Genomic DNA, 14,509 nt, shown 5'->3' on the forward strand with positions numbered 1-14,509 from the left:
ACTCCTCAGCAAACATTTCGCATTGCCATCAAGCCTAATGATGCTTAGAAGCTGGGTTTTTTATATTTAATTTTAGTAATCTCCCCCTGTTTCTACATTCAAAACTATAAGCTGCCAGTTCATGGTGGGAGTTAAAAAAGCCATTAATTTTATAAGCTCTGAATAACTGGGTTTGCTGAGGTTGTACCAGTAAAAGCAACAACTTGCACTGCAGAAATTAATCTGGACTCTCCAGGCAAACAGCAGTATGATGTTCCCAGACTTGGAAACCTTCCCAGTGGCTCTGCTCTCTCTGGTCCACTTGATTGTGAAAAGGCAGTGGATTCCTGCTCCAGGAATAAAAATCTCAGCATCCCAGTGCTGTGTCGTGGCTACTTGCTGAGGTGCAGCAGCCACCTATGCTGGTGTCTGGAGAGCTCAGCTTTGGAGGAGATTATCTGACTTTCTTGCTGTGGTTGAAATAAGACAGTGACACAAACCTTCGTCAGTGGAAAATACTGAGCTAAAAACTTGTCAATGAGTCATGCTGAAAATCAATATTTCTTCTGTAGGTTAGAGGAAGGGATGATAAGGAAGATGGATCTCCAGGATATGTTGATCTGAGCATGATCCATACCAGCACACTCCCCAGCATCCCATGGGAATACACAGTGGCCTAATCCAGCAGAGTATGCAAGCAAACCTCAGTGTTGGAATGTTTCACCTGTGTTGGCACTGTAGGTTAAAGGGCACCTCTCAGGGACAAAGATAAACCAGGGATAGAGTGATCAGGTCCTTCTGGAATGAGAACATGTGGTAGGTGAAATTAAGGTTATATTAAGGGGAAATGGAGAACCTGAATACATCAGAACCATGTTCAGGCTGTGATTCATTCTCTCATTAAGCTGACTGAAGCACAAGTTGTTGGATAAAAAAAAACAACCAACAGAACAAACGAAAACCCCAAAACTTTTGGAAAGGTATATTAAAAACTATATTTTGGCCAGACACATTCCTTGAGGTAGCTTGCTATGTGACTGCCAAAGGAGTGAGAAAAACATGATTGAGGAGGAACACAGTGGCAATATCATTTGAATGTAGACTCCATGCAAACTGACTTCTTTTGAGTAAGGAACGCCCAGCTCAGAGAATTTGTGATGTTCTTGCTGTTATGATGTTTAAAATGGCAATTGTCTCCCACCTTTTCCCATTCGTGTGTTCCATTTTGCTTAACAGAGCAAATTTGAACAGCAATTCATTCTCATCACCTGAATGAGGTTCAAAGTGATGTATAAATCATGGATTTGTGGTTAATTCTCATGCTATCGTGACTATTCAAGAGGAGGTATTATAAGAAGAAATAGCACAAATATGGCCAGAAAGTTGAGGATGTCTATTGCCCTTATCCATGAAATACAGTGACATGCAACTCCTGAGTTCCACAGAGAATGAACTCCAAGGTCATCGAGCTGTCTTTGCTGTGGTACAAAGGTCAGATCTTAATATGGAAGGTCTTCAAATTACCCATGGGAAAGATTCTGTTTCAGACCAGTAGAGGGAGAAAGCAGGCCAAAGACATAAATTAGTTGTTTTCATAAAGATTTACTGGGGGGAAAAAAGTCCAATTTATCTCCATAATTAGAGTGCAAGAACTGTTGTTTGGGTTGCTGCTGGGTTCTTTGCTGATACCCTTTATTATTCCATTCATTAAAAAGGTAACAAATAGTAGGTATATGATGTATTTTTCTGAGAGGGGAAAAAAGACAAAATAATTTGAGAAGCAGAGTTTTATTAGTCAGTAGCTGAGAAATGCACTTGAATATTTGGCAAGGTAAAAAGAAACTATTTTTCCACATGAATCGCTTTCTGCAACTCAAGCAAGTTAATCTTCTGAATGAGTGTGTAAGGTGTAATGTCACAGAATTCCATTCAAAAATCTTCAAAAAATTAAAACATAATAATAAGCAAAATGATATGTGTAGTCACATACAAATTTTGGAAAGTGATTGAAGTTGCCATTTTCATCCATAAGAGTCTTGGTAGAGCACAGGCAGAGAGAAGCAGAATAATTTGCAAATTCAGACTCTGCAAGGAAAGGAATAGGCATTTAGGAGAAAAACTACCAAAGTAATCACACCCAGAGAATAATGAGGTTGTCTGAGACTCACCTTGTTGGTGCCACTGTTTCAAATGTAGTCACACTCATACGGATTTAGATAGCATTCTCATTGCAGGGTCTATTCTCATTTGCTTGTAAGAAAAGGATGTGACTGCCATTTCCAATGTAGAGTGTATTCTCTCCTTCCCTTGGTGCCTGTAGGATGTGCTGAAAAGTGTCTGGGTCTGATTGCATTTACTTTAAAATGCAAATTATATCAAACATTAAGACAAAGTTGAAGCCAGCAGCATCTTTTGATATCAGAATGCAGGTAGCTTATGACCGTATGGCTCTCTCAGTACTGGCTTCGTGATAAACAATACCTTTAGGAAGATCTGTGTCCTGCCAGGGCCATGACAGAGAAGCCTCATAGGAATAGTCAGCTTAGATGTCTACAGGGCCTCAGAGGACCTGCTGAGCCTGGGTCTTTACAGACCTGGAAGAAAGGAATGAAATGTTGAGCTTCTCACTCCAGCCTGTGCAACATGGTCATACCAGGGCTACATCAGGCTGCAGAGCTGCACTGCAGTGTCCTGCTGCTGTTGGAAGTTCTGTAACAAGGCTAGCATATTGTTCACTGCTTTAGAATGGAGTCTCTTAGGCAAAAGGAGATCCTGTGATTTTGGAGTGGAGTGGCAGAGAGGAATTGGAATTTGCTCTGAAACAATGGTATGACCTCTCCAGTAATGACAGGTAACTCCTGTGAAATGAAAGTTTGTTGCTACTGAGAGGTCTTGGAAATGTTTCCAGGGATTTTTTTTCTTCCTGTACATCTTTACAATTTTGTCTTTCCTGAGTTCAGCTTCCACTGAATGAACTGAACTCAACCAGTACCTTGACTGTTTCACTGTTGTTTGTTCTCGTATTGCAAAATCAGCCTTTCAGAGAACTTTAAGTAATGTATTTAAGTAATCCCATAGGTGAGTAGTAGTCCTTCAAAATAACACAGGTTATGTCACAACAGGGTCACACCAGGAAGGTTGGAAAGGCAGGAGTTTTCTGCCTAAGGGAATCGCTGACTGTGGTGTCTTATCACTTAGTATAACAGAACCACCTCTCATAACATATGTATCCATACATGAGGGCTATCTTGACGATCCCTGTGGCTCCCTCCCAACTCAGAATATTCTGTGATTCTCTCTTGGTTAAGGTGACATATTAGGTACAACCTGTTGGGGAAAGATTTAAAAGTTTTTAGCAGATTCTCTGAAATCTACAGACCTTTCATTATGTGAACAGCAGGATCTATGGATGACTCCAGGAAAGATTAGGAGAATAGATTCTCCTATTAACAACCAAACACAGTCCACCAATATACAGATTTGTACTTATTTTATAATTTCCCTTTAGCCTTTCTCTGAGTTCCTGAGATCTGAGATCCCAGATTCCATGAGTATGTACCTGGTCCTCTATAATTTTATCAATAAGTAGGAAAGGATGAAGAGGCCCTAGAGCTGGCTACTGAAGCTCTTGCTAATGTCCTGCTCCTGAACTACACTTGCTTAGCAAACTGAAGGCATTTTATTATTCATACAGCTGGTAAAACCCTATGTATTTCTGTCTTGCTCCTTATCAAGAATTCATCCTTATCCTCACCATCTTCCATTGAGAAAACCTCACTTCACAGATAAAGCTGTGCCTGGGGGCTACAGGGATCCTGAATTTTCTCAGCTTATCCCTTTGCATTTGCCTTAATTTCTCCATTGGCAAAATAACCCCTTCCACCAAATGAAGAGCCTTGATAATGTCTTCAAAGATAGAGTACTTCTAAATTGTTTGGTACTTGATATGGAGATTTTTTTAATATATTTATGCATCCACTAGAGGTAAGATTAAACTGCAAGAGAGGGCAATATAGCTGCAAGTGAAACAAATGAACCTCAGATATAAAAGCTGAAGTCTTACAGCAACATTGGCTTGACAATTTATTTGCTATTCTATTTAAGGGTTTTTTTTTTGGAAAGACTTATAGCTTGCAGTAAAGCTGTTTACATCAAGTACATCAGCTGGGTATTAAAAGTGTAACTGAATCTATTCCCATTAATGTTGTTTAATACAGACCATTGAATGGTTTAGAGGTAACGAAGTCACATAACGCTCATGGTATATGCTGGGTCCCCACTAATAGTTGCTGTGGAAACATTGTCTCTTCTACAGCAGTACATAATCATAGTGTCTTTATTTTTTCAAGGATTGCATTCCATAGCACTTTCAAAGAAAAATAAAAATTAATGACCTTCACCAAAGAGTTTCATTAAAGGACAGCAAATTTCTCACTCTTCTGAGCCAGGTGTGGGAATAGGAGTAGAGCTGCATTTCAAATGCCACCTCGGGACCTCCAGCTTTTCTCTTCAGGCATGAGGAGATAAAACTACAGAACCAGGAGCATTGAAATAAAAAGGGTTGAAGTTTCCAGTAAGAGTTACAGGCCATCTGCTGTTCCAGAGATCCAACCATTGAGCAGTGATGGCTGTAACAGCTTAATGGCACACTGATGGATGCCTGTTCCAAACAGGGCCATGTACAGGGAGGATCCAGACAAGCAAAACTTGTAACAGGGAATGTGGTAACACGTGTGCAGCATGGTGGGACCAGCCAACACATGGAAAACTCACCTGCCCAGGAAGGCCACAGATGGCCATGCTCACACCAAAGTCTGTGTAAAGTAAACAAACATCAGGCTGCAACTTTATATTTGCCTCACAGTTAGGGTTAAATGCTTTCACACCCGGCAACTAGCCTGTGTCCCCTCCCAAGCCCTGCTGCAGGAGTTGTGGGCATCTTTCCTGGCACAGAATTCCTTGCCAGCAAACAGACAGTGCATCAGAATAATCCCTCATAAGAATGACCATAAGAAAATGGAAGGCTTCTAAAGTGAATGTTACAGGGGCTTTTATTAAAAAGGTTGTTAGATTGAGACTTGGCCACAGAGCTTTCTGTTCCTTACATCACAGACAGCCTGGGCACAAGAAGGGTGACTATTCTCTGTGCTAGACCCTATTTCAGTAAAAATTATCTGTGATCATTTTAATGACTTTGTTAATGATTCACAGATATCTTATGTGCACTATTTACTCATCTGTCTTCATTACCCCACGCCCTACAGTGAGATGCCACCAAGGAGAACTATAATAATTGGCACCCATAGGAAAATGAACAGTTTGAGCTGTGTAATTAGAGACCAGTCTCTCCCCTTAAATACTTAATTAATAGATGTGGGTATTTTAGGTTTTAAAATTCTAGGGACTGTATTTTTATACGTTCACAAGGAACTTGCATAAGGAAATGAAGCTCAGTATTTAAATATTTGTCTGGAGTGACACACCCTGTTGGTCCGAATGCTGAGAGTTTCAGAGTTGAGCAGGGAAAGAGGACATACATTATCTTGTCCTCGGTTTACTGGACAGCTGGTGTATACCAGTTTGCAAACTGGAAAGGTAGTTGTCATCGAAATTTAAAAAGCTGAGAAATTCCTGAAGTCTAGTTGTTGCTAATTTGGGCAGGGTGGAAGGAGGTAAGGAATAAGTCTTGCAGGGCTGATGCTGGTCTTGCAAAGTGCATCCATGTGGTGCCTGCAGCCCTCCACAAGGACAAGCCACTGTGAAGTAAGTGACAAGGTCCTGTCAGACACAATACTTTTAAAACAAGATAGAAAAGTAAAATGGCTGTTGTCAGGTCCCAAGGCAGATATACAAAAAAGAAACTTGTGTGGATTTGGGACAATCCCTAGAGGATTTGCATAAAGCCACACAGTCATTTCTACAGCTTGTGACAGATATAATCCTGCTCCAGTACATCCCATGCTCTTTTGGGGGTAAATTAAATAAGAAGAATTTTGCTTTGTGTGTGAGAAAACACCAAGGAACAAACTGATTATAGAAAATCCAGGGAGAGGAATTAAAGCATTCATGGGGTAAGCTCTTTGAAACAAGCACAATGTATTTTCTATGGGCTTGTACAGAACAAGCTCAAAGGGTACTGAGCATAATCAAGGCATGTGATAGGTTGTGCAAGAATATGTCAAACAATAACATGATTAGATGTGCCAGCATCAACACATCTACTTTCACAATACTTTGCCTTAGTTTTTTTTCTGGAAATGGGTGCTGGCAGGCAGCTTTCTTATAATTGCCATGTCTATTCCTGCTATGCATTTGTCTGTAAGCTTTGGGTTTGTTTACAGAGAAGCTACCTTTCTGAAAGAGTCATCATGGAAATAGCTTTTGCTTGATAATTTTTATTTTAATATTCATCTCTTGATATATGCATTGTGGAGGGAAGTTTCTCAGAATATCTGTTACTACTGTGCCAGGGTTAATCCTACCAGTCCACGTATCTAATTAATATAGTCTGCTTTCCTGACATAGAAACATCCATGAACCAGCTTCTGTCATTTGCAAAGAGCTTGCCTCACTGGCACCAGGCATTTTTACTGTTCACAATATCCATTTCTTCCTCAGCCACCTGCTACTTATTCTGAACAGATGTATATCACAGAAGAAGGGACTTAGATGTAATACAGCTGCATAAAAGTTTTGTAAATGTGGATCAAATTCTACCTTTTCTATCCAGTGGTGTAACAGGAATGGGGGAAAACTGAGCAAACTCACCTTTTCTTTTTGAAAAGTTGAGTTTTCTCTTTGCCTTGGAAGTGGTTAAATTCTGTATCCCCAAATAATTGGTCGGAAAATTCTACTGAGCTGGTTTTGTTGACCTCATTTCCATGCAGAAATTACTGTCAGGATTAGGGTTTCTTTCAAAAGAAAAAAAAAAAAGAAAAAAAAAAGAATTTCTGAAAACTACTTTATTCAGGATGTACTAAAATATAAGAAGTTAATATAAAATATTTTAATTTTGACTAATCTTGCTTGACTGAATTCACTGGTTTTGTACTGCCTAGGATTTCTAAGTCTCTGTTCATGAGGATTTGTTACATTTTTGCTGTGGTTTCACTTGCAAAATATAAGCATAGAATTATATAATGTATACTCTATGCATCTGAGGGTAGTTTGTATAGAGTTATAATAAGGGGCAGAAAAGCTTTCAACACTACCATCTACATTTGTTGCCTTTAGCCCAAGGCAGTTGGGTTGATGACAACTTATAAAATTTAGATTTTTATAATTTCAAATAATGAAAAAGCATAATTTATTTGAATAAGAAAAGTATTTAGTAGGTCTTTCTATGAAAAACAACCTCCTGTAATCTTGTAGTCTGGCTCTAGGTATCAGAGGTGCTAAGTAAAAGTTAGGTTTAAAAGCAAACAATTTCTCACGGTGCTAAAGAATTTAATAAACAAACACAGTGGAGAGCTGCAGGCATAATAGTTTTAGATGGGTTTGTTATAAACCCAAAATTTCACAGCCATCTGTTGATTCTGGTACAAAGAAACCAAGTGAGGCTGAAAGAAAATACTATTGAACACAAGAGATCAAGAGTTAAACCAACACTCACTCCTGTTTGCTCAGTGCTTGAATCTGTGAAGTCAAAACTGATTTATTATGAGCATTTCCCTGTTTAGCTGCAGACTTGCATGGTTTGTCTTATTCCTTCCCTGGGCATTATACAGCTTTTTTCTCTCTCTTTTTTTTTTTTTTGTTTTTTAAATTTGTAAAGAAGAAAGCAGAGCTGAATCACACTAAAGATGCTACCACATCCTCAGCACCACTTTGCACAGGACATAAATGCAGCTCTAAAAAAAAAGCTTCAGTAAACCATATCTCTCCTGCAACTGTTTGTCCTCAGATTGATGAGCAAGAGGGTGACTGCATGAAAGGTGGGGCTAAGTTGAGAAAAAGGTTGATATAAAAAAATAAAAAAACAAACACACACAAAATATCCCTGATGATGAAGGACACTTGTCACGTGTTTCAGCCACTGTCACAAAATGAAATTCATTCTTAAATGAAATTGAAGAATTCATCACACCTTTTAAAGAATTTTCTTTTTACTTGTCCAAATGAATGACCATTTACGTGCAGTTCAATCTTGTCCTCACACACATGCATGTGGTGGCAGGCATAAGTGAAGAGCACTGAAAGAGTCTTCAGTTCTTTGCATGCAGCTTCTTGCTTAGATACCTTCAAGCTTGCATTTATGTACCCTGAATGAATAAGGAAATCTGCATTAGCAATGGTACAGTGCAGCAGCATATTCTCTTCCATCCATAATTTATTCCCATTTTGATTATTCTTTGCAGTAATGATGGGTAGCTCTTCCTACTTACCATCATTTTTTTCCGCTACCATCTCTCTTATATCTGTTACCTTTTCATTGACCATAAAACCACCACCACAACAAAAACAAACAACCCCCCTAAAAAAAAATAAAAAACCCACAACAAAACCACCCAAACCACGCCCCCTCTTTGCTTTCCCCTCACTAGTCATAACAAATCATTTTACTGCCAGTTATAATTTGTTTGCTAGTGTTTCTATCCCAGTTGCCAGACTTTGGTAACTTTGTTTCTTCTCAAAGTGTTAGCTCCCTTAAGTTCTGCTGCTGCTGGTTAAATAGCAAAACTTCCTTTAGCAGTCTCCTTTGCTACTGTAGGTTTATAACCCTAATTCTGCCCTCTCTCAGCTTTCCTTTTACTCTTTTCACACTAAGAATTTATCGGGGCTCCTTCATACACTGTGAGGCTTGCAGGGCAGGGAACCTGATTGCTGAAATCTTTGATAGTGCCATATCAAATTATATGTCCTACATATTAAATACTAGTAAAATATTGTCTATTCTTCTCAGCTCTTTCACTGCTTTCTAATTTGCTTACGGACTATGAAATACTTAACTAATTTAATTGATTTATCACATTGCTCCATATTTTGCATACAACACTTTATAAAATTACTTTCATTTATAAAGTTCTTTAAGACCCTAAGGTAAAAGGTTACAACAACTTCCAAGTTATTACCATTAAAATATTGTTAACTACATTTTGTGAAAATACTCTGTGGTCTTAGCAGATCAGCTGAAAGCAAGACACAGCTACTTGTTACTGTCTTCATTTGCTACCCTGAGATATCAGGAGGCTGGAATAAATTCATAATTGGTCCCTGAGGCTAGCAAAGCAGCTTGTGGCTTTCCAGCAGGTACTGTCCACATTTGCATGTCCAATTTCATTACTAAACCCTCTGCTTTTATTGAGAAGATTGGGGTACTGGAAAGTAAACTTCTCAAAGTCCCTCTAGAGTGGTCTGTGGTTATCAATGAATAATCCAGTATGACTGCTTGCATTGGCTAGCATCAGATTTCTGCAGCCCCCTGAATGTCCTCTGAAGGAATTCCAAAACAGCATAAATTTTATTTTCCCAAAACTCAATTTATTTGAAGGTTTTGCAACAATGGTATGCTGTACAACTGTACGCTGTATAACTCCTAACCATATGAATTATGCTCCAAAAATCTTCCCTGTGGGTAGGAGCCTCATTCCAAGGATGCTGAGGGCAAAGGAAAGCTCTCTGTAGAGAGGGAACCCCTACCCAGGTGTCTCACTGCTGGGCTCAGGTTGGGTACCACAGGCCCTGGCTTCAGCCTGCCCTGAGTTCCTCACACACAGCCTGGGGACAGGCTGAGAGTCACCTGTTGGCCACTGCAGCCCTGAATCCACATGTAGCTTATGGCATCATGGGATTCAGTGCTAAGCTTTTCAAGCAATAGCAGCCTGCTTATTTCAGTCTACATTTGGATGACTTTTTTTCTTTATGGAAAAATGCTGTATTGTGACAAGAGCAACTCACCAGCAAGAAAATACATATTTTCTTGTCCTGCACACCATTATTACTAGACGTGCCATTTATTTTTTACAAGATTTTTTCCATGCTACTGCTTATTAGCACCATATGGCAACATGGTTGCTGTTACTATAGATGTATACCATGTGTCTGACTTTTTTTTTTTTTTGCTTCTCTCCATACTGAGGTTATTATCACTGAAAGATTGCACAGTCTGCAGTTTTACCTAATTGTTGTAAATGTAAGGGGAACTGGGAATGTCAGAGCTACAGGATGTGACACAAACATACAGGGCATTCCCCTTTCCCTGATGACTGCTCACTCTTGCTGGTATCCCTTTGCACTGCTCAGTGCCCTGCTCCTCTGCAATTGTAGGCACTGGGTGGGAAGATGCTTGGGCATGTGTTGTTCATGGGGTAAAAATTTTCATGCTACCATTTGGGACTTGTCTTTGGCTGAATAGGTTGTCTTCTTTAGACTTTTGTTTATTCTGCATGCTCATTTGGATACTTATTTTAATTATTCAATGACTCTATCTAATGATTCCAGGGAAAGCCTGGCATATCTCAGTTTCCCCATCTTTTCCTGAAAAAAGAGATTTTAGTCAGCTGTTTTGGTTTTGGGTTTCCCCCGCTCATCCCCCCCCCCCCCCCCTTACTGTGAATGGCATCCATCAGAAAATACTTGCTATGGGTGCAAAGAGAAGTTTACTTCTTTCCAAATGAGACACCAAAACCTGTATATAAGGACAAATAAGGCATCCAACAAGTAGGGAGGAGTTGCAGTCAAGTAGAGAAGTCCAGAATACTATCCACAAGGCCATTACAGTATTTCTGCACTTATGCTTTGTTTTCTCTCCCCTGAGTTTCACCCTGTCAGTTAATAGCTGATTTAGTTGTGCCATAGTACCTTCCCCCTGGAGTAGTGTTGCATTAAAAGTATGTGAACATGTAAAAACATATGAATTTACATGTAAGCATGTAAAAACATACTGATTACTGTATTGGTGTGAAATGAAAGAGCCTTGAGTCCAATGCTTCATCTCCAGTGGATAAAAATTGGAAATATTATAGAGAAAGGTATAAGCTCTTTGTGTACCTAATTGCATAATGCTGAGGCAAGGGCAAAACATTGCTCTTGAACTCAATATTAGCTTTGTAGCTTGAGAGTAAGGGCCAGGGCAATTCTACCTGTTTGATCTCATGGCTGTAGAATCCTAAGCATTATAGTTAATTGGTATTGATGGCTGACTTTAAAACATTATTCTTTCAGTGTTTCAGCTGGAACTGTAAGATTGGAGAGGGATTTCTACCCAAATATTTTTTCAATTATTAAAATGCTCAGTGTGTGTTATCGATTACTCTTCTATTACAGGCAGTGGATGACCTTTTGTTTAAGTCAGTCCCTGATTTGTTGCCGTGTCATGTTGCTCTTGAAAAATGTTACTGCTGAAAATGACTGGTTCTTTTTCTTGTTTTCATTTACAGAAGTAATAAGTTTCTTCTGTTTGGGAAACACTCAGACATGTATTTACCTATAGGTGCGTTTGGGAAATACAAAATAATGTCTGATGCAGAGTACTTCCCAAAGTAGTTTTTATTTGGGTTTATTTTGCATACACATTTGAAATGAATGTGATGTCTGCCTCACAGTGTGGTGCCCATTTTACTACACAGACAAGTGTAGGTTAGCACAGAAGTAAACGTTTGCTAAACCAGTTTATTTGTAATACCATGAAATTAATGTAAACAAAAATACTCTCCTAGAAAATATTTTCCTTGAACCCTTGCCAAGATTTATTGAATGCATCTGTCTTTGACAGAGCACTTCAGCTGAGATCAAATAAACCTGTACCTTGCAGTGAACAGCTGCAGCTATTTTAAAATGAAGTTAAGCAAGCATGACCAAAAAAAAAAAAAATACCCAACCAAACCAAACCAATGGGGATGAAAATTAACACCAGGGGAAAAATAATTAGCCTGATAGAGTACAATTTGCCGTGATTCAGGACATAAAAAAGCACGGCCACGTTACAGCAGTGACTCACTGAACGACTGACCAGGCCGTACCTTCATTATGACTGCCTGGTGAGCCGCATTCATGTGGGTGGAATTCTCGCCCGTTCCCAACAACCGGCTTCTCTTTACCTTTGCTAGATCCCACCACGCGCGGTCCGCACCCAGCCAGGGCCCAGGCAGGCACCGCGTGGCAGCACCTGTGCCCCTGCTTCTCTTTGGCCAGCTGGGGCTTTGGTGTCCCCGCTGACTGGCGAGTGTGACAGCGGCGGCCGGCGCGGGGCACACGCCGGGAAGCGCGGTCGCTGCCTGTCGGGGGCGCAGCCTCGGGGATGCAGCCTTAGGGATGCGCGCCGGGGGGAGCGCGGAGGTGCGTGCAACTCCCCCTGCTCCCGGGAGCGCCGCATCCCGCCCTCCGCCCGTCCCCTTGTCGCCGATTGGCGGCAGCGCCCGGGCAGGTGCCGGTGCGCGGCGGGAGCTGCTGCCGCCGGCACCGCAGCAGCACTCGCTGGCGCGTCCGGCGGGGCGGGGAGGGCTGGAGGAGGCGGCGGCAGCAGGAGGAGGAGACGGAGACGGCGGCTGAGAGCTCTCGCCTTGCGTCGGCCGGTGCGGACAGGAGCGGGGCAACTGTGCCCGGCGGCTCCGCGCAGGTGGTGGCCGGGGGCCGGCAGATCCCTCCGTGCATGAGCGACGGGCGCAGCCGCCGCCGGTGGCTCTGACCGTGCCCCGAGCGCGGGGCATCCGCTGCCCGCCTGCCATTGCGGTGCTGCCCTCGCACTTGGCCGAGGGTGAGTACAGCGGGGGCCGGGGCTAGGGTGGGGGTTCCTCCGTGGCGACTCCGCGGGGCCGGCAGCGCCCTGCGCTAGCCTGCGGCAGGGCCGTGGTCGCGGGGCTGCAGCGCCCCGTCGGGGGGCGACCGGCGCTCGGCCCGCGGCGGGTCCCCCCACCCCGCTAGCGAGGGGTCGGGCGGGGCCGGGCGCGGGTCCCGCTGGTGGCCGAGGTGCCGCCGCCGCCCTCCGCGGCGCTCGGTGGCGAGACGGGCCGCTCCTCCGCGGCAGCGCGGCATTAGGCTCGCTTTTAATTACCGGACAGATGTTCGTGGCGTTCTGCTGACCGCGTGGCTATTCGACCGCTGTCACTGCAGTGCATCATCATCATCGTTATCACTGGACTGTTTTACTCTTGATCAACTTCCCCGCGAGCCCGGGGAGGATTTCAGCGTGGCACAGTCGCTGCCCCCGTTCCTCGGGAGCATCCTGCCACTCCGCGCTTTTAATTTGTGGCTCAGACAGAAGCAGCGTGTGTTTTTCTAGTATCAAGGTCAGTTTATTGTAACTGCTGAGGAAAGTACCATATGGCTCGGACTGACTTTTCTTAGGGAATCTAATTAAGTAGGAGCCTGTGTTATGCTGAGATTTGTGTTGTGTTTCAGGCAAGCATAACCAAATTAGATTGTAAAATGCCTTACAGTGCATGTGCATCCCTCCTCAAGCATGTTTGCAGTGATATTAACTACGTTTAGTAATCTATTTTTGACAAATTATGGTTTTTGCCTTATACCTACCATTTTACTATTTCCTGTGTTTCTGAAAATGTGGACAGCTGTCTTGCTATGGATGCTGGAGTTTCTTAGAATAGGCACAGCAAGAATTTTGGCAATAAAGGCTTTTATTTGTTTCTCTGATAACTGTTTTCTGGAAGGATGGAGGGAGAGAACAGAGGGACAGTTAGTCTAGTTCTCACATTACAAGTAATTTTTTTCTGGTTTTGAGGAACTTGTCATTAAGCTGGACAGGCTTTTATATTTGCTTATTAATGGTGGTAGCTGTTCCCCATGAACAGCATTGAGACCACTGACTCAGTCCTTGCAGTTAAATGTTGAACAGTAGTATTTGATGCTTAATTCTACCTTTAGAAAGTGAACAGAGCTATGCAAAAGGCAGAAGGTGCTGTATCGTGTATGTAATGCCTTAGGCTATGGCCTTAGCCATCGTTACTCAGATTCTGAATTGTATCAGAGTGTATTTACTGATGCGTTACAGCCAAGTGTCTAAAAATGTACTTGGCGATTCTATAGCCTTCCTGTGGAGTTTATCAGATAACTTGGTACAATGCATATAGCACCTAGAAACAGGGGATTATCATTTGAAACAGCTGTGATACATTAATTGGCAGTAGTAATAATGCACAGCAGTCAATTCCACCCCAGTAGCCCCTACTGGGGCAAGAGATAGAGCACTGTGTCCTGTGGCAGGATTTGCCTCTTGATCTTCCTTATGATTCAAATGACACAGTATTGTCCTTTTTTGTCTCATCTGATCCACTGGTGTCTGGATCAAGAAACAGGATCTGAAAAACTAAGCTGAAACTTCCATTTGTTTTCCTGAGCTGATTTCTTGCTTCCATGCTAACCTGATGAATACATCTGAGTGCACTACTTAGGGTGTACCCAAGTATATGAATACAGTAGGAATTGAGCTTTCTAACTTCATTCTTACAGTAAACAGAACACTTGAAGGGTTTGTACTTAAACAAAAGGGGGGGAAATCCCCAAAGTATGCATGGGTGATGCTGAAGAAAAGCTGTATATACCAAATTGTTCATAAACAGTATGTCTGTATGAA

At 42.0% G+C, this 14,509-nt stretch overlaps 1 protein-coding gene and 1 long non-coding RNA gene across 7 annotated transcripts in view; one reads left to right on the forward strand and one right to left on the reverse strand.

Annotated features, from left to right (window-relative positions):
• Window positions 1-1,561: 1,561 nt before the first annotated feature.
• LOC139674135 (uncharacterized) lies at window positions 1,562-12,284 on the reverse strand. Of its 2 annotated transcripts, none has more exons than XR_011698279.1 (5): window positions 12,018-12,284; window positions 8,066-8,240; window positions 6,748-6,890; window positions 2,148-2,573; window positions 1,562-2,064 (listed from the first exon to the last, which is right to left on the reverse strand). It is a non-coding gene; the product is annotated as an uncharacterized lncRNA (long non-coding RNA). The 2 variants fall into 2 exon arrangements; XR_011698278.1 differs by having other exon boundaries at window positions 11,940-12,284.
• Window positions 12,285-12,369: 85 nt separating this feature from the next.
• Window positions 12,370-14,509, forward strand: part of MYRIP (myosin VIIA and Rab interacting protein) — a 204,947-nt gene continuing 202,807 nt past the window's right edge. For 4 of the 5 annotated variants that reach the window (XM_071561328.1, XM_071561331.1, XM_071561330.1 and 1 more), the window contains exon 1: window positions 12,371-12,673. The gene's annotated coding sequence lies outside the window, so the exon portion shown is untranslated. Of the gene's footprint in view, window positions 12,674-14,509 lie in introns of all 5 variants that reach the window. The other variant, XM_071561329.1, reaches the window with a different exon arrangement.

Source organism: Pithys albifrons, chromosome 7 (genome assembly GCF_047495875.1).
Source record: "Pithys albifrons albifrons isolate INPA30051 chromosome 7, PitAlb_v1, whole genome shotgun sequence".
In the NCBI taxonomy this organism is placed as follows: Eukaryota; Metazoa; Chordata; class Aves; order Passeriformes; family Thamnophilidae; genus Pithys; species Pithys albifrons.